This window comes from Aotus nancymaae, unplaced genomic scaffold (assembly GCF_030222135.1).
Source record: "Aotus nancymaae isolate 86718 unplaced genomic scaffold, 86718_ANA_hifiasm-v0.15.2.pri h1tg000090l, whole genome shotgun sequence".
Lineage (NCBI taxonomy): Eukaryota > Metazoa > Chordata > Mammalia > Primates > Aotidae > Aotus > Aotus nancymaae.
The window spans coordinates 3127440-3146671 of record NW_026988505.1 but is presented as its reverse complement, the minus strand read 5'-3'; the positions used below and the strand labels follow the sequence as shown (position 1 = coordinate 3146671).

The window sequence follows — 19232 nt, the reverse complement described above, 5'->3', positions numbered from 1 at the left end:
TATATGATGAATATCAAGTATTGCCATGTGGCGAAGACTTTTAAATTCAGACACAGAAAAGGATAGGGGGCCCTTTTTCCTCAAATTCGTTTCCATAGAGTCACTTCATACGAAATGAAAGAGACAGCAAGAATCGAAGATACTGAGTGAAAATTCTATCCTCAGTCTTTGCATCTATTTTATAATCTTTTTTCTATAGAAATAAAATGTTCAGGAGAGGTAATTATGAAAAGTAAGAATCACAGTCTAGATATAATTTTTTCAACTCTCTGCCATACTATATTTTTGTTAAGTAAGATGTTCAAGTAAGGTATAATTCAGGGAATTTAAAAGTGACTTGGAAGTTAAAATGGATTTTGGTAGAAAAATACTATTTCCTAGAATATTTCCCAGAGCACTTACTATTGTTATAAAGCGGTATATCAGTTCTTTTCACATGAAGTAAATTAGTTTTTTTTTTTAATTTCAAAATGTTTAAATGCATTTTAACTTATTTTTGTTGTATAACTTTACATGTAGCTAAAGCAAGAATAATAATAGCTGCCCGGACCCAGAAAGTCTGAGGTCCTGCCTGCACCACTGATCACCGCCGTCCTCACCCTGAAAACCCTGCATTCGACATTATCCCTCATCGCCCAGTGGTGCTTCCCCTGGACATGAAGCTTCTCGCCCCAACCTACCATCTTAACTGTTATTATGGTAAAGTGAATACTCCTCACCCCACCCTGCCATCTTAACTGCTCTTAAGCCTTACCCCACCCGCCACTGTAACTGAACTTACGGTAATGTATACTCCTTGCCCCTACCCCCACCACTGTAACTGATCTTACTCCCTAACACCCCTGCCCCCTCCCCAAAAGATTTGCCCCAGTCTATAAAACCAACTCCTATCCCACTGCCGTTTGCCGATGCCCTTTTTGGCCTCCGTCCACTTGCACCCAGGTGAATAAACAGCCACACTGCTCACACAAAGCCTGTTTGGGGGGTCTCTTCATTTGGAGCAAGCATTTTAACAATAGCATTAGTATTTATTAATTTATCCAATCTTTTATTCATCCAAAATGAACCTACACAAAGTAGATTCATTCAAAAAGAATAAAATGCAATCTCACCATCTAATTTGCCCTGTGGAATATTAAACTTTCTGTATTAGATAGTGTCATTTTGATAAAGGTATGTGTTACTGTTTGGACAACTGATTGGATGAATGTTTTCCTGTAAACAGAATTTCTAAAAATGGACACAACAGTGACAGTTTTCTTGGAGAGACAGAGAAGAGAGTCATCTAGGATTTTCTTAGGAAAAGGGTGGCAGGAAGGCAGAACAATCTTCTGTGAGGTGTTAAAAGCAGAAGAAAATGAAGGGAACCCTTTAAAGCTTACCCTAATCGGAGAGTCCAGAAGTCTATTTTGTAGCTGGAAGACAGTGTGTTAGGGGAGAGCTGTGAGTCCAGCATGAGAGTGGGGCTCAAACCAGGGAGGGGAGCCAAAGGAGTATGACGTTTATTTCATATTGGGGAGAGAAATGAAAAAGCAGGGTTACAGAAAATTAAATGTGTATTTTAGAAAGAAGTCTTTCATGACAGCATAATACAAAGCATCATTACAGAAACAAAACAGGTTTAGTTTTTATAACACAAAATGCAGATACAAAACGTTATCCTCTGGAGACCACTGGACCTCCCAAATGAGGTGTTTGTAATGATTGCAGTAAACATATTTAGTTCATATAATTTTACAACTTCAGTGTAACTGTGAGTTTGTGAAGATAAAGATAGAAAAGACAAAAAAAGCCATTATTCCCATTTCAAGATACCTAGTGTGTAAAAAAGAAATAACTATTTCTGTACTGTATAATTCTTCACCATAAAATAATTTTCTGTACAGATTGGAATATTACATAATAAAACTAGTGACATAAATTCATTGTATCAGAGACACGCATGTACTGTACCAAAATGCAGCCCCACCATCTAGTTAGGCACTGAATTATGCATGTAAAAATGTAGTTATAATAAACAAAAAAATGGTTATAATTTTGTGGAGAAATTTTTGGCAAAAATTACAATGTAAATTTTCTCCTTTGTTCAAATGTTGAATGGCTTGAAAAGGTAGCCCAGTAGTGGATTTTTAATTAGCTTATGTTTTATTCTTTCCTTCTATGGACAATTTACCTCTTAAAACAATTTTATTAGAATCCGTCAGGGACTCCATTTTGATTTGCTCAAGGGAAATACTACAATATTGTTTGTAGGAGACTATGTGCAAATATATACTAAAATAGGTAGGCATAAAACTATCTACTCTGACTAAGGGATGAATGTAAAATTCTCATATCGATGAGAAAATAATAGAAAATTTTGGTAAAGATCACTGTGGATTCTTTGTCTATTAGAAGGTCATTTTTTTTTTAACATTATTAAAAACTGGAAGTGAACAAAATTCCAGTGCTTATCTATAGGTAGTAGAACCACAGGTGATTTTTAGTTTATTTGTCTGTTTACTGAGTTTTCCATAATGAGCATTTACGGTATTCACAAAAAAAGATATAAAGTTTTGTTTTTCGTAGCATATTATCTCTAAGCCAGGAAATGTAGAGACAGCCTGACATTTGCTAATGATCGATGACTTGTTCTTATCCTCCCTCTCTGTCTCCCATTCACAGGCATCCATGTAAGTGTCTCTTGGGCCAGTGGCCACAGCCTCTGTGCCCCTCATTCCTCTGTAGCTTCCTGTGCCGGGGCTCCTGTTACACTGACTGGATTGCACTCTCATGTTAGGCTTCCTTTTCTTTCTCCCACTAAACTCTAAGCTCCTTGAGTTTAGGGATGCTGCCTACTTCACCTTTAACCTCCACATTCCTGTTATGGTGTCAAACACGTGAGTAATTACTCAAAACTCATTACTGAATGAATACTGAAATGAAGACTTCTTTACTGCAACAGTGAGGGTTTTTTTTTAACCACTCTGTATGAAATTGCATTATTACTTTTTCTTTTTGCCCTCTCCACTTTTGTTTCCCTGCTCTTTCCTGCCTTCCTTTAGAATGTTCAGTGTTCTTAAGAATTTTCTTTTAATTAACTTATTGGTGTTTTAACTGTATTTTTTGGCCATGTTTTATTGTTTGCACTTGGAATTAAAATAAACATCCAAGATTTTTCAGTCTTCTTGAATAAATATTATGTCACTTTTATTTTCAAAAATGTATCAAGAATGCAATTTTAGAGGTCCATTTACCTAACTTCATTTTTTCTTTTTTTTCGCTATGTTTATCATACATATTACAAATACATGCAATTCAGATTCCAAAACACAATGTTGTAATTTTTACTTAAAAAGTCTCATTCACTTTAAAGAAACTCAGAGAAAACATGTTCTTATGTTAACCAAAATATTTACCACCTGTAATGCTTTCTATGCGTCACTGAAGATCCGAGTTTTCACTGCACGTTGTAGGTAGGTCCCTTAAGCCTCAGCAGCCTGTCGCCGCGTTCCCTCCACTGCGTGTGGGCCAGTGACACGCTCTCACAGCTGCCTCCTATTTTCCGTCTTACCCTCATTCCTGAAGGATGTTTTCACATGACATAAATGTCTAGGTTGACGGTTCCTTTTTGCTTTGTTTTGTTGCATTTTGCTTTCAGCACTTTGATGATGCTGTTTCTCATGGATGGCCTCCACGGTTTTTGATGTAAAATCAGCAATAATTTAAATTGCTGTTTCCTGTATGTAATATGTCACTTTTCTCTGGTTGCTTTCAAGCTTTTTTCTCTGTCTCCTTTGAAGCAGTTCTGCTATGGTGTACATGGTTATGGTTTCTTTGCAGTTATCCTTCAGTTTACAGAGCCTCTTGATTCTCCCTCGTATTTTTTGCCGAATTTGAAAAATGTCAGCCATTAGTACATTAAAGATACTTTCTCCCTTATTCTCTTTCTCTCCTCCTTCTGGAGTTCCAGTTAAATGTGTGTTAGACCTGATATCATCCCAAAGAAGCCTGATGCCCTGCTTATTATATTTTTTTCAGTCTTAATTTCTCTGTATTCTTCTGCTTAGATTTCCATTGGACTAACATCAAGTTCCTGAACTCTTCTCTCATTTTGAATCTGTTAAGCCCTTCCAAGCAAACCTACTTTTAAAAAAATAGATATTATATTTTTGTTATTAAAATATTCATTTGAATTTCATTTTATAACCCCTATTTCTTTGTTGATACTTCTAACTTTTTCATCAAGAGCATGGTTTCCTATACTTATGTAAACACAGTTATAATAATAGCTGCATTTAAAATCCTTATCTACTAATTCCAACATCTGGGACATTTCAAGCTTGGTCTAAGGTTTTGGGTCTTTTATTTATTTTTTAATTTTAAACTGGCTTAAATACGTTGAGTGATTAGTTGTTGTTTCTGGAATTCTGAATGTGGTTTATTTTTGGAGACTGTGGACATGTTATATTCTTTCAAAACATTGATTTATAGATTTATTTTGACTCTTTGGTTTTATTTTTTACATCTCGGCAGGAAATTAAGTTGGCTGCACTCAAACTGAAAACTGCCTGCTGTGGGGGGTGGTGTACACATCTGCTCTCATGGAGTTCTTATATCTTCAGCTGTCTTCTCTGGAATCTGCTCCCCTTCACATAGTTCAAGACTCAGTTAAAGTCTTGGGCAGAACTTAAAACCATAGTTTGGGGTTTTCCAATCTGGATCTCTCCTTTCTGGGATTCTTTCCTCATTTTCTGGTGGTTTTGGTGGTTCAGAAATAAAGTGCATGTTAGGATACACTTTTGGGTTTCTCACTAGCACTGACTTCAGTACATCCTTGGCATAAAAGTCAAAAAATGGGTGATTCACCACAGACTGTTCAACTACTTAGAATCTATCTGCTTCTTTTCAACTTTCTAGTGCTACTAGTTTCCAGGTATTTTTCTGTTTTATGTATTTACTTTTATATTTCATCCATAGTTGCAAGTGAAGAAGGGGCAAGTCCCATAGGAGTATATTTAGACATCCCGAATTGCACTTTTAGAAAAAAATCTTCCTTTGCCTTCAAAATGTATTTACTTTTACCTCACACAAACATACAAATGCTAGTTTTCAAGAATAGCTAGCTGTCTTTAGTTTATTGCACTCTGTGTGCCAAGCATTTTAGACCATTATATTATTTCAATTCTTATTACTTTGGGAGATAGATTTTATTTTTTCAAATTTGTAGTGAAGGAAATTCTGACTATAATCCATGAAATTGCTGAAAGCTCTAAACAGGACTCACACAATTTTAAGTACTGCACATATTTTCCTATATATAAGAAATATGCACAATACTCTGGAAACTTACAACCTCCCAAGATTAAACCAGGAAGAAGTTGAATCCCTAAATAGACTAATAACAAGGGCTGAAGTTGAGGCAGCAATTAATAGCCTACCAACCAAAAATAGTCCAGGACCAGATGGGTTCATAGTCAAATTCTACCAGAGGTACAAAGAGGACCTGATACCATTCCTTCAGAAACTATTCCAAATAATACAAAAAGAGGGAATTTTCTCTAACTCATTTTATGAGACCAACATCATCCTGATCCCAGAACCTGCCAGAGACACAACTAAAAAAGACAATTTCAGGCCAATATCCATAATGAATATTGATGCAAAAATCCTCAATAAAGTACTGGCAAACTGAATCCCACAACACATCAAAAAGCTTATCCATCACTATCAAGTCAGCTTCATTTCTGGAATGTAAGCCTGGTTCAATATATGCAAATTAATAAATGAAATACATCACATAAACAGAACCAAAGACAAAAACCAAATGATTATCTCAACAGATGCAGAGAAGGCCTTTGACAAAATTCAACAGCCCTTTATGCTAAAAACTCAATAAACCAGGTATCAATGGAACGTAGCTCAAAGCAATATGAGCTATTTATGACTAACCCACAGCCAATATCATACTGAATGAGGAAAAACTGGAAACATTCCCTTGGAAAACTGGCACAAGACAAGGATGCCCTCTCTCATCATTCCTATTCAACATACTATTGGAAGTTCTAACCAGGGCAATCAGGCAAGAAAAAGAAAGGGTATTCAATTGGGAAAAGAGGAGGTCAAATTGTCTCTATTTGCAGATGACATGATGTTTATTTAGAAGACCCCATCGTCTCAGCCCCAAATCTCCTTAAGCTGATAACCAACTTCAGCAATGCCTCAGGATACAAAATCAATTTGCAAAAGTCACAGGCATTCCTAAACACCAATAACAGACAAACAGAGAGCCAAATCAGGAGTGAATTCCCATTCACATTTGTTACAAAGAGAATAAAATATCTAGGAATAAAACTAACAAGGGATATAAAGGACATCTTCCAGGAGAACTACAAACCACTGCTCAAGGAAATAAGAGAGGACACACACATATGGAAAAACATTCCATGCTCGTGTTCAGGAAAAATCAATATCGTGAAAACGGCTGTACTGCCCAAAGTAATTTGTATATTCAATGGTATCCCATCAAGCTACTATTGACTTCCTTCACAGAATTAGAAAAAAAACACCTTAAACTTCATATGGAATCAAAAAAGAGCCCTATTAGCCAAGTCAATTCTAAGCAAAAAGAACAAAGCTGGAGGCATCACACTATCTGATTTCAAACTATACTACAATACTGCAGTAATCAAAACAGCATGGTACTGGTACCAAAACAAAGATATAGACTAATGGGATAGAACAGAGGCCTCAGAAGTAATGCAAAACATCTACAACCATCTCATCTTTGACAAACCAGACAAAAACAAGCAATGGGTAAAGGATTCCTGTTTAATAAATGGTGCTGGGAAAACTGGCTAACCATATGCAGAAAGCTGAAACTGGATCCCTTCCTTAGACCTTATACAAAAATTAACTCCAGATGGATTAAAGATTTAAACATAAGACCTAACACCACAAAAATCATAGAAAAAAGCCTAGGCAATATCCTTCAGGACATGAGCATGGGCAACGACTTCATGACTAAAACACCAAAAGCAATGGCAACAAAAGCCAAAATAGACTAATGAGATCTAATTAAACTTCCGAGCTTCTGCATAGCAAAAGAAACTATCATTAGAGTGAAACAGCAACCAACAGAATGGGAAAAAAATTTTTGCAATCTACTCATCTGACAAGGGGCTAATATCCAGAATCTACAAAGAACTTAAACAAATTTACAAGAAAAAAAAATCAAAAAGTGGGTGAAGGATATGAACAGGTACTTCTCAAAACAAGATATTTATGCAGCCAACAAACATATGAAAAAATGCTCATCATCACTGGTAATTAGAGAAATGCAAATCAAAACAACATTGATACCATCTCACACCAGTTAGAATGGCGATCATTAAAAAATCTGGAGACAGATGCTGAAGAGGATGTGGAGAAATAGGAATACTTTTACATAGTTGGTGGAAGTGTAAATTAGTTCAACCATTGTGGAAGTCAGTGTGGCAATTCTTCAAGGATTTAGAACTAGAAATACCATTTGACACAGCAATCCCATTTCTGGATATATACCCAAAGGATTATAAATCATTCTATTATAAAGACACATGGACATGTATGTTTACTGCAGCACTGTTCACAATAGCAAAGACTTGGAACCAACCCTAATGCCCATCAATGACAGACTGGATAAAGAAAATGTGGCACATATACCTTGAAATACTATGCAGCCATAAAAAAGGATGAGTTCATGTCCGTTGCAGGGACATGGATGAAACTGGAAACCATCATTCTCAGCAAACTGACACAAGAACAGAAAACCAAACACTGCATGTTCTCATTCATAAGTGAGTGTTAAAAAATGAGAACACCTGGACACAGGGAGGGGAACATCACACACCAGAGCCTGTTTGGTGGTGGGGCAGCTAGGGTAGGGATAGCAGGGGTTGGGGGTATTAGGGAGGGATAGCATTAAAAGAAATACCTAATGTAGATGATGGGGTAATGGATGTAACAGACCACCATGGCATATGTATCCCTATGTAATAAACCTGCACATTCTGCACATGTATCCCACAACTTAAAGTGTAATTTTAAAAAAAAAGAAGTATGAGGTTGTACAGTTGTATGTGTTTGTGTTTTGAAAATTAAACATCCACATGGTTATGGAGGACTTCCCCTTTATTTCTGTGAATCTCCTAGAATGATCTCAATTCTGTGAATTGGGAATACAAAGATGAACTAGGTGTTCACAACTTTTCCCTTTCTCTCTTCAATTCTTCCACATGGAGCCTCAGTGCCATGGAAACTGAGTATGAAGCTCATAGGTTTCAAGGCAGCGTGAAAGTCCTCTTTCCACTACAATAATTTAGAAGCTTGAAAATAAACCCAACTTCTATTTATAGTGGAAAAAGTCAAATCAACACAACCTTCGATATCACTTAGAATATTCTTTCAGAAGTTTTTAAAATTTTGCTTGTGACATCAGATGATGCCTTGAATTACACAGTATACTCTATATGAGAGGACCAAGCCAATTATCACTTGTAAGTGTAGACTAGATGACAGTCAATACTCATTCTGGTTTTCTCTTCATAATCCACTGTGTCTTATTTCCTGTTATCATCATTATTCTGGAAATTGGAAGAAACTGAACACTTTAGTGATTTCACTTTTAGAAAAAAATTGAGATTAAGCACTTCAAAGAAGACTCATAACAATTACTTGTTTAAAAAAATAAAAAGCAAAAGTGCATTAAATGACGACAAAGTAAAAATAGGCCAAAATTAGACTTGAAAGAAGAGAGTCAAGAAATTTGGCTGAAGTAATACAAAATGAAGAGTTGTGAAAACTGACAGTTATTAGTCACGTAAGAGCAAGGTCATACTTAATGAAGCTAAAAAAAGTAAATTTAGAAGAAGCTGAGGGAAATTTTGGGAGCTATTTGTTATTCTGTGTGACTGTCTTACTTAGATTCTATTTTCTCCTCATTTTCTGGCTGTCCTCATCCAATGTTCTTTCAGAGGACCTGGGATGTGTCTTAGAGCCAGATGGCATAAAAATAACCATGCTATTCATCCTACAGTATGAGGCATATATTCACTTTTCGGTATTGAGATAAATAAAGTGAAATGAATTGAATTTTAATGAATTTATTCTAGGGAATAATTCTCTCAAGTATGATTATATTTAGATTATTTCTAAGTAACTCACTAACATGCAAATATTGACTTGTACAGACACCAGCTCTATTTTCCATTTCAGCAATTTATATGCTTGAAAATGAACCCAAATACAAAATTTTGCTTAATTATTTATCCTAGTATTAATTGGCTGAAAATTGCTTTGCTAATAGTTGGGTTTAAAACAGTATAAACTCTGTAATATAGTCAATAAGAAGTCTATATCTATACAAATACTTGAAGTAGTCTTAATCTATAGAGAAGATGGTTGATGGTTGCCTCTTGATAAATCACTATAGTAAAATGTTTGTCATTGTCTTTGGGAAGCTTTAATGACTTCAGAGGAAGATCATTTATAGCTTCTACTTTTGCACATATACTTTTGTTATAATATTGAAACGTAGTAGAGCAGATTTGTCATATAATTTATTATGTGAGCTTAAATGGATTTTGACTTCATCATGATCTCCATGTGCACATATAAATATAATGCATGACCTGTATGGTCCAATTAGTTAATGTCACAATGCTAAATTATAAACAAGTTATACGCTTCTTCTAACCCCACAGAAAACAAAATCAAATGATTTCATAAAGAAAGTCATGAAAGGAAATCAGCTAAACAAAGAAAGAAAATAAAAAATATATAGATTAACAATATTTGACAACTGAATGTAAAATGTGATATTTAGCCCCTAAATGATAGCAATATATATCTATCTTATCAAGATAGAACATATTTTTCACATTATTATTTACTTTCAGAGAGGAATTTGTCCAAAAACCTATTCAATTATGCAAATCTAAAATTTGATATTTTACAAAATATATTTGGGAACATGAGCTGTCATAAATATTCCTGTGGGAAGTTAAAGGATCTGACATAAATCATTCTACTACAAATCATTTCAAACTACTGTCCTACATATAAGCAGAAATCAATTTTAATGTAAAATCTCCATCCCTTTTTAATTGACAATGGTAGGTTAAAATTCTGTATAAAGATGACATTGAGATTCCAGACAATTTAATTTCATTGATTTACAAAAAAAAAAAAACAAAAAAATAGACAAACATTGCTTACAAAATAGTTCTCTTTAGTCATCATTGTGGTACATAATCATTTCCCTGATGCCTTTTTCGTGGTACAATTTTGTGAGTTTTTATTTCTCTCCTCCAGAACGCATACTCCTCTTCCATGTCTGCATGGCAGCAGTAGTTTCTCGGGATAAGGCATCACACTTTGAATTTATATTTTTTTGTGTGACAGTTTGAGTCTGCCCTACCTAATGGGTTGTGAACTCTACAAATGGGAACATGCCAGTCTTTACTCAGTGTAATAATTCCAGTATGAATAATAAGTAAATAAGGCTCATATAATGAATAATTATATACAATAAATATGAAAATGTTAAGAAAAAATAAGTAGGATTAAATTTTACTAAGCTGAAAATTCTTCCTTGTAGCACATTTAAAAATGTAAATAATATTTTATTCTAGTATATGCAGCTTAAGGACTTAGAATAATCTAAGAAACATAAAGTATTATAGTTACATTACAAAATAAAGATGAATTGCTAATGTATATATGTATATACAAAATATAGATATGGTGAAGTCCTGAAAATTTTTTTAATGCTAAAGAACAGAAGAAAAGTAAAATATTTTTAATACCAAAATAAGTTTATACCTGCTAATACTATTGCAAACAGTTTCTGTCTAAATAGCTTGTTATAGGTAAAATAAAGTGACAAATGAATTCTCTAGGAATTGATACCTAAAAATGTCAGATATCCCCTTAGAGAATATATGTAATTGGTAAAATATTAAATGGTGATTCATTTATTCCTCATTCTGATAACTCACACTGTGTTGGGGAAATTGCCTTGATTTGTGAGACATTTTAAAGAACTAGATTCACTTTATAAATATAAAATTGTCAATGTAGAAACAGCTTTCACGTTCTCAGTTTCTCTGGCCTTTCAGAATGTTTCCAGCCTAGCCAGGTTTTTCAGGAGGTTGTGATGAGCAGAGGGGTCCTTCATTGTTCCCAAAGTGGAAAAGGAAGCAGGAAATTGTCCTCAGGGAGCAAGTTCATATCTCTACTAATCCAGAAATTTAAAATTGGATTTTTTCCCAATCCACTGGTGCTTTATATATACTAGGAAAATAAATCAGTAGTCTTTCACTCTAAGTTCTATAATGTAGAATTATTTATTTCTCTGGGTGGGTGCGGGGGGTTATATTTTAATTCCAATAAATATTACAGAAAGATCAATGATATGGTTTGGCTGTGTCATCACCCAAATCTCACCTTGAATTGTAGTTTCCATAATCCCCATATGTCACTGGAGGGACCCAGGGGGACACAAGTGAATCATGGGTACTGGTGCCCCATGATGTTTTCATGATAGTGAGTGAGTTCTCACAAGATCTAATGATTTTATAAGGGGCTTTTCCTCCTTTGCTTGGCATTTCTCTCTCCTGTCACTGTGTGAAGAAGAATATGTTTGCTTTTCCTTCTGCCATGATTGTAAGTTTCCTGAGGCCTCCCCAGCCCTGCAAAACTGTGAGTTAATTAAACCTCTTTCCTTTAAAAATTACCCAGTCTCAGGCAGTTCTTTATAGCAGTGTGAGAATGAACTAATACAATAAGTATAAACTTCCTCTGGTTTAAGTGAATATTTTAACTGTGTTAGTGACAGAATGTAATGATTTTGAATTCATTATTAGAAGTATAAGTGTATATGAAGAAATAGAGCCAAAAAAGAATGCATAAAACACAAATAGCTAAAAGAAAATGAAACAATAAAATAAAGAGTCATGTCCAAACTTAAAAACATTTGACGGTTTCCTGCTATCATTATTATAAGGATTATTCTCTAACAAGGACTTATTCATCCTGCTCCAAACAAAATATTTAGCTATATCTTATCTTTCACTGCTACTCACCTCTGGCTCTCCAAGCCCTGATCCACCCTGGGGAATGAGCTCTTAATAACAACCACATCAGAATATGCACCATCACACAAGACAAGCCATGCCTTTGTTTTAACTGCTAACTTAAAATAGGACACTCTTTTCTCATCTTTTTTCTCCAATATCTTTCTAGTCTGAAGAACTACTGAAATTTTGAACTATAACATGGATATCAGTAAAAAATCTTATACAAGGCCGACAGCTTCCCCTGAATTATATCATCACAAGGAAGAACAAATTCCAGCTAATAGTAAGATAAATTGCAACTCTAGATAATTGTGTATTATGTGGTACGTAACCCTTATTCTCAATAAAATTGGTCAGAAAAGATATATATTTTAAGCTCCTACTTCATTTTAGTGATTAGGACAAAGAAGTCAAGAAAGCTAAATGACGCACTGAATTGCATACAGTGGGTAAAAACTGGTATAGAGAGAAGTCTCGAAATCCAGAAGAGAGCTCCATGAATTTCAGCTACCCCAGTTCTCTATTCCTCCCACTGCAAAGGCCCATTTATCACCCCCATATATATATGTAGTCTATATACAGTGGGTGATAAATGGGCTTTTACATATATACTATATATGCTATAGAGTCTACTATATATATACACACATAGTCTGCCATATACACATACATATATATACGTATATAGTCTATATATATAGATAGCCTATACATATAGTCTCTATATATCTACTATATATAGTCTATATACTATGTAGTCTCTCTATATATCTACTATAATTTATACTTTTATCAGAAGTATCTTTTAATAGTTCTTTAGTCTTTTATTATAATAAGCTCTTAATAATAATTTTTATTATAGCTAATAATTAATTTGGGTGTCCTAAACATAACATTATTCTTAAATGTCTAGTTGAGGCTTCACCTCCTACTAGGAGTTTACTTTTCACTGTTTAACTTTTTACCATCACATCAAAGTCACTCTGGTTAAAACAAAACAAACATTCCCCCTAAACCACTGCTATGCCTATCAGTCGAACTGCTGATCATTCAAGGTCATCAGATCCACCTGGGTGACAGAAGGGAGGTATATTTGATCTTTGTCATGTATTTGTTTCCTAAGACACAGAGTTTATTTCTTGTTTCTTACCATTCTCACTCTTGCTCTTTATTCTCTGGTTCCAATACTATCACTTTATGATAAGCATTTTTTAGCTCATTCCAAAATTGTTTTCACTCTGTTCCATGGGAATTTTCAGAGACATAAACCAAACTGAGCCTAAATATGCTCCTTCCTTTTTCTGATTCGTAATGGACGCCTAATATAGCAGTGTCCTTCCAGAAGACCTTGCCATCGTCACAAAATCCTTTACATACCCACAGTCGCCCTGCATGTGTGTCCCCAGGCTCTCCGACTCCTCTTTCATCTCTCAGTTGGAAAAAAATAGTGCTATTTCAAGAAATGCAATCCACCAGTAGGGAGTAGGAAAAAATACGTTTGGAAGAAATGCCTACATGCCAAAGAGAGAAATCTTCAAATAATTTACATGGAAAATGCTATAATAAACTTTAAAATCAGCTTACACATTTTCAGTGGCATTCGGTTTGCTATTTTCAACTCTTCACTCCATTTATACTTCATTTTTTTCTTTTAATATTCTGCTTACACATTTCAACATATTACATAATTGAACCATGTATTGACAATCAAGACCTAACTGCCATAATGATGAATTTGATATCAAACTTTTTAAACATAAAATCTTAGTTGTGAATTACAGGATTTTAAAAAGTTTTCTGTATTTAATGTGTATTTCTAACTATCTTTTTGAGAAATAACGTGCTATATTCTTGCTAAAAAATAGTGTTTTAAAATTATTTGTTCTCCATAGGTGGTTTTGAAGCAATCCATATATTTAAATTTCAGGCCGGGCACATTGGCTCATGCCTATAATTCTAGCACTTTGGGAGGGAAAGGCAGATGGATCACTTGAGGTCTGGAGTTCAAGACCACCCTGGCCAACGTGGTAAAACCCTGTCTCTACTAATTAAAAAAAAAAAGACCCATTAACAGTATCATTATATCATCCATCTGATTTCCTGTGGTTAGGAGTGGAACCATTAACAGGGTCAGCGGAACCATTGCCAGGATCAGTACAAATAGGGTGGTGTTTGAGGCAAATTTTATTTAGCTACTGGATCATACAAAAGAGAAAAAGGTAAAGTGTAAATTGAATCTGAGCTAATGTTTTCGTCTATAGAGACATGCCCACTTTTTGGTGGGAAACAACTGAATGAATAGACATAGCCCATAGAGAATAAAGTACAGGAGTTTATTAAGTACTGCACCATGAGCAGATAAACAAATTGTGAAAAGGCAATGCCTGCATCCCTTGGAATGAAATATAGTTTCCATGATTTATGTAATCCATAATCAGGCATTCTATTCAGTTTTGTGATGTCTATTTTAACTCTGGCTAAAAACAGGATATAGAACACCACCAGGCAGCTTCATTCTTCTGAGTTCTATCATCATAACACAGGCAAATTATTATTGTGCCTATTGAAACAATGAAGCCAGCTGCACATCTGATGCCAAAACACTGAAGATATTTATTGATGTATTTTGCTTTAAAGTAAATACATTTTATTAGGGAAAGCATTAAAGATTTCTTCATGGAGAATTAGCTAAATTGATACATAGACACAGTTTCGGCATTCTTGTGGGTTCACATTAATTTATTCCTGTAGTAAACTTACTTTCCTTCCACAGTATTAACAGCCCAATGGATATGTTGGTAATGATGAAAAATACTTAATGCAATTAAGAACCCACGTTCTCTTTCAGCAGGTCAGTAGCAGGGAGCCATGTCACGAGGGAAAACAGTAGCCAAGGACCATGGAATGTTTCTAATGAACCTTTTTTATATCATCTTCGTAGAGTGGAGCACAACAGGTATGTTCTTGCCTTTCTGCCCCTTTGCCTGGTGTCTTCTCATGGAGTTGTAAAAATTATAAAAATCATTTGAAGATTAAGAAGATTTGTATTTTTTTTTCTAGAAAAGGCTGATCAGTGGCCAAGCAAGGACTCCATCACTCATCTGATAAGTTTGTGTCTACATGTTTCTTTTCTGCTCAGTGTATACAGCCCCTGTATACATGTCTGCTCAGGCTGCAGTTTACAAGCCTTGCATTTTTATGAAGCTCTGCTTGGGTTCATTCTAGCTCCCAAGCAGTCATGCCTGTCTCTTCCTGCAAACCCATCATCATTGCCTGTTTTTAAATATTGATTCCTACTTGGCAGGTGTGTGCCATGGTTACCGTGTACCTAAGGGTAAGGGAAAATCCTACCCTTGGGTACTTCACAAGCTAAAGATGAGGAGAAATCTACATGAACAAGTATCAGAATTCTACATACTGAATATCTAAAATGTACTGGAGAATAATCACACCATTACCTACATTATTCACTCTATACATGTGATCAATAAGGTTTATTATAACTCCTATTCTGTAAGGAGGGTGCCTGAAGTCCAGAGAGGTTAGAAAACATCCAGTAATGTCATGTGCAGAGGAAGTGCATTACCTGGAGTTTAAACCAATATCTGTTCAGAAGCTGCTCCTTCCACATAAGGTTGTTATTCAAAGTATGCAAAGGGATTGTCATGCACCTCATAGGCACATAGAAAAATCGCTTTGAAGAACTACCCAATTTTTCTTGGGTGTTTCAGGTCAGCTTCTAAGAGAAGGTGACATTTAAATAGAAAATTGACACAGGAATGTGTACTAAAAAGAAAGAAGAGGGAGAAAAAGAATACTTAAGGCAGAAGAAATTATGTTTATTTAAAGGAGGGGTTGAACATGAGACCTTCCAATGGACTAGCACATTGATTCACTTTGATCACATGGAAAAAAAACAATGAATGGCTGAGCTACAAAGAGCTGGTTTCATCTCAGGAAGGGTCCTACATGTCTAAAAGTTTGTTCCTTTTCCCATGGGCTCTTTACATCCAAGCTTTACAGGTAAGTCTCATCACATTTGCTTTCTGATTTCTGCCATGAACTCCTCCCTCTGCCATTGTGTCCAAATCCCTCGTCTCTGTAGTTCATCCATGGACTGTGGGGCTTCTTTCATTTTACCTCTTTCTCAGAGTCATTTTGTTGTTACCTCCTTAATTATTTCATAAGTAACTGGAAGGCTAAGCCAATATTTTAGTTTTTGTAAATGTTAAGTATTTTGCATAATGCAAAGGGCTGGCTACTTTTGTGCTCCAAGAATACATTTTTCCAGTTCAGATGTAATCATAGAGGAGCTTGGTTTAGAAAACAGCTCTGACCTTAATCTTGAGTAGCGTGGGTTCTGCTCATTTCAATGAACAACTATTAATCACCCTCCGCCCTATGAGAGCCAAAGTTCACCCACAGGTGCTTTTTTTTTTTTTAAGGAGATGGTATATATTAAAATTTTTTGCTTCCTAATTTGTAAATAATATCTAAGATGATTAATAATTCCATGACCATAGATGTTGCTTGGCTTCATGTAGCAGAAAGGATACTGCCTTCAAAGTTAGGAACTCTAAGCTAAGCTCTAGCTGCAGTAGCATATCCACGGGAAAAACCACACTGTGAGGAGTTTCAGGCTGGCCATGGTGGAAAGAGAATTTCAAACCTTACAGATGATGTTTCTGCCATAAACTATGAATATGTAAATTAGTATCTATTTGAATATGTAAACTATTATCCATGGGCCAACTTCTGTTTAGTTTAAATGAAATGATGGCTACATGATGGGTACAACAAAACTAGACGGGTAGGTCTACTGTTCAAAATGGCATGACATCATTACAAGTTTAATCGCTTTGTGCAGTGTTGGCATTATTTAAAAAACAAAGTTTAGTTTTTTTATACAAATATAACTCCTGTATTAAAAGAACATGGAAATTGTTTCACCTAATCATTTTCCCATAGAAAGTGAAGCAAATTTAATATTACGGTCACCATCTTCCTTTCCCTCCAAGTCTAACCTGCTTAGACAACTGTACTTGGTCATTGCTCAGCAGATTAGGCCTAAGTACAATTTGAGCTCATAAGTGGGCTCCTGAGCCTTGTTTGTCTCACCTGTTGTATTATATGACCCTTATCCATCCTGACACCTACTGAAAGTGACTCATGTTTGGACAGTGTTTTTATGGATAAATAGTGTTTAGAATAATGTGGTTGGAGAGGCCAGCCACATGTCATATACACCAATGAGAATCTGACTTACAAAGCCTTGACAAAGTATGTCTTTGGTACGCCAGCATTTGTTTTCCCTAAAGCTAACATCCTCTGTCCTCTGAAAAGAGAGTGCGTGTAACAAGTCAGGTTACATGGATCTTATGAGGAAGTACGCTCCTGGCAGGATGGGGGTAGTACTTATTCTAGGAGAGATTCACCTGGAAGTTCAGGAGCAGGAAAATAAATCACATATTCCACATTGGGAAATAGATGTCTATTTCTTGCATTTTAGCTTGCCTTTTGTGTCGTATGCCATGTGCCTAGCTCACCTGTTAAAGACACGAACCAAATTTTGCCCTCTTGTGTGTGTGCATATATATATAATATGTATAAATATATATGTATCTATTTTATATATAATATATAATATATATAATAGATATCAATCATATATTATATATAATATGCGTATATATTATATATATGCACACAAACAGGGCAAAATTATATATATTATATATTTTATATATAATATATAGTTATGTATTTTAAATATGATATATAATTTTTATATATTCATATATTATATATTTTTTATATATTATATATATTTATACATATTATATATATATGCACACACACAAGAGGGCAAAATTTGGTTCGTGTCTTTAACAGGTGAGCTAGGCACATGGCATACGACACAAAAGGCAAACTAAAATGCAAGAAATAGACATCTATTTCCCAATGTGGAACACAATAGATCTTGAACATGTGATTTATTTTCCTGCTCCTGAACTTCCAGGTGAATCTCTCCTAGAATAAGTACTACCCCCATCCTGCCAGGAGCGCACTTCCTCATAAGATCCATGTAACCTGACTTGTTACACGCACTCTCTTTTCAGAGGACAGTGTGGCACAACTGTCTGAAAAAGCTAACCTGCTTTTAAACACAGTCAAAATAAGATAAAATCAATCAGGCAGGGGTGATCCTCAATCTGCCCACCGTTATAGGACAGAGAACAAGAGAAGGTAATGATAGCAGCTGTGATTGCAATGTAAGCTTTTCATTTATAAAGGCACTCATCCAGGGGAAGGGGATATCTCTGGAGAAAGGCAGGCAGTGTGCATTCATTATTCACCAGGCTACTCAAAACAGCCGTGAGGTCAGGGAGGTAATGCAGAGAGGGTTCGCCTCTCCTCGGCGAGCAGTAGTAATACATTTGGAAGCTTGATGTGCACTACCCTAGCTTCTCCATGAGAGCAACACATGCTGCTTCAGGATGATTTGTGTCAGGTGCATGAAAAGGTGTTCAGGAAAGTGAATATGCAGTTCCCAAATGAAACCCACAGCAGACTCTTCAATCATTTGTTCTTTCTATCCTGAATTAATAATCTTGGAACACTGTTCACCTTATGTTTATTTATTCAAAAGATGTTTTTAAAAGTCTTAACAATTGACATAGCCTAGAGTACAATCATTCATAATTTGTGTTCTCTCCAAGAATACATTCAACTTTCCAAATGTAAAACATATGGGGGAAGGCCAGAGATAATTCATCTGACAATTAAATACAGTTTATAACTTTTACAGGTAGATGCCTTATTATACCCTGGATGCCCAATTATATTCAGCCATATCTACAAAGACATTGACAAAGGAAGAAAGGAGCAAATAATTCTAGCTATTTTATAAAAATAATGTACCCTTTCCCTAATTGTAACATGTTTCTAATAGTTTGAGAATACATTTAAACATACTATCTTGTACTCATTCAGAAGTTTTAAATCAATCAATCTCTCTCTCTCTCTCTCTCTTTCTCTCTCTCTCTGCTTAATCAGCAGTGAGGTGTAAAGTATATTCAGACAAGTGTCTGAAATCTGAGCGTTGAATTCTAGCAGTGCTACCTATTAATTGTA

The 19232-nt window shown here is 35.2% G+C and overlaps 1 protein-coding gene across 1 annotated transcript in view; it reads right to left on the bottom strand.

Moving 5' to 3' along the window:
• Nucleotides 1-19232, bottom strand: part of CSMD1 (CUB and Sushi multiple domains 1) — a 2129340-nt gene that overhangs the window by 1169181 nt on the left and 940927 nt on the right. The gene's annotated exons all lie outside the window — the stretch shown is intronic.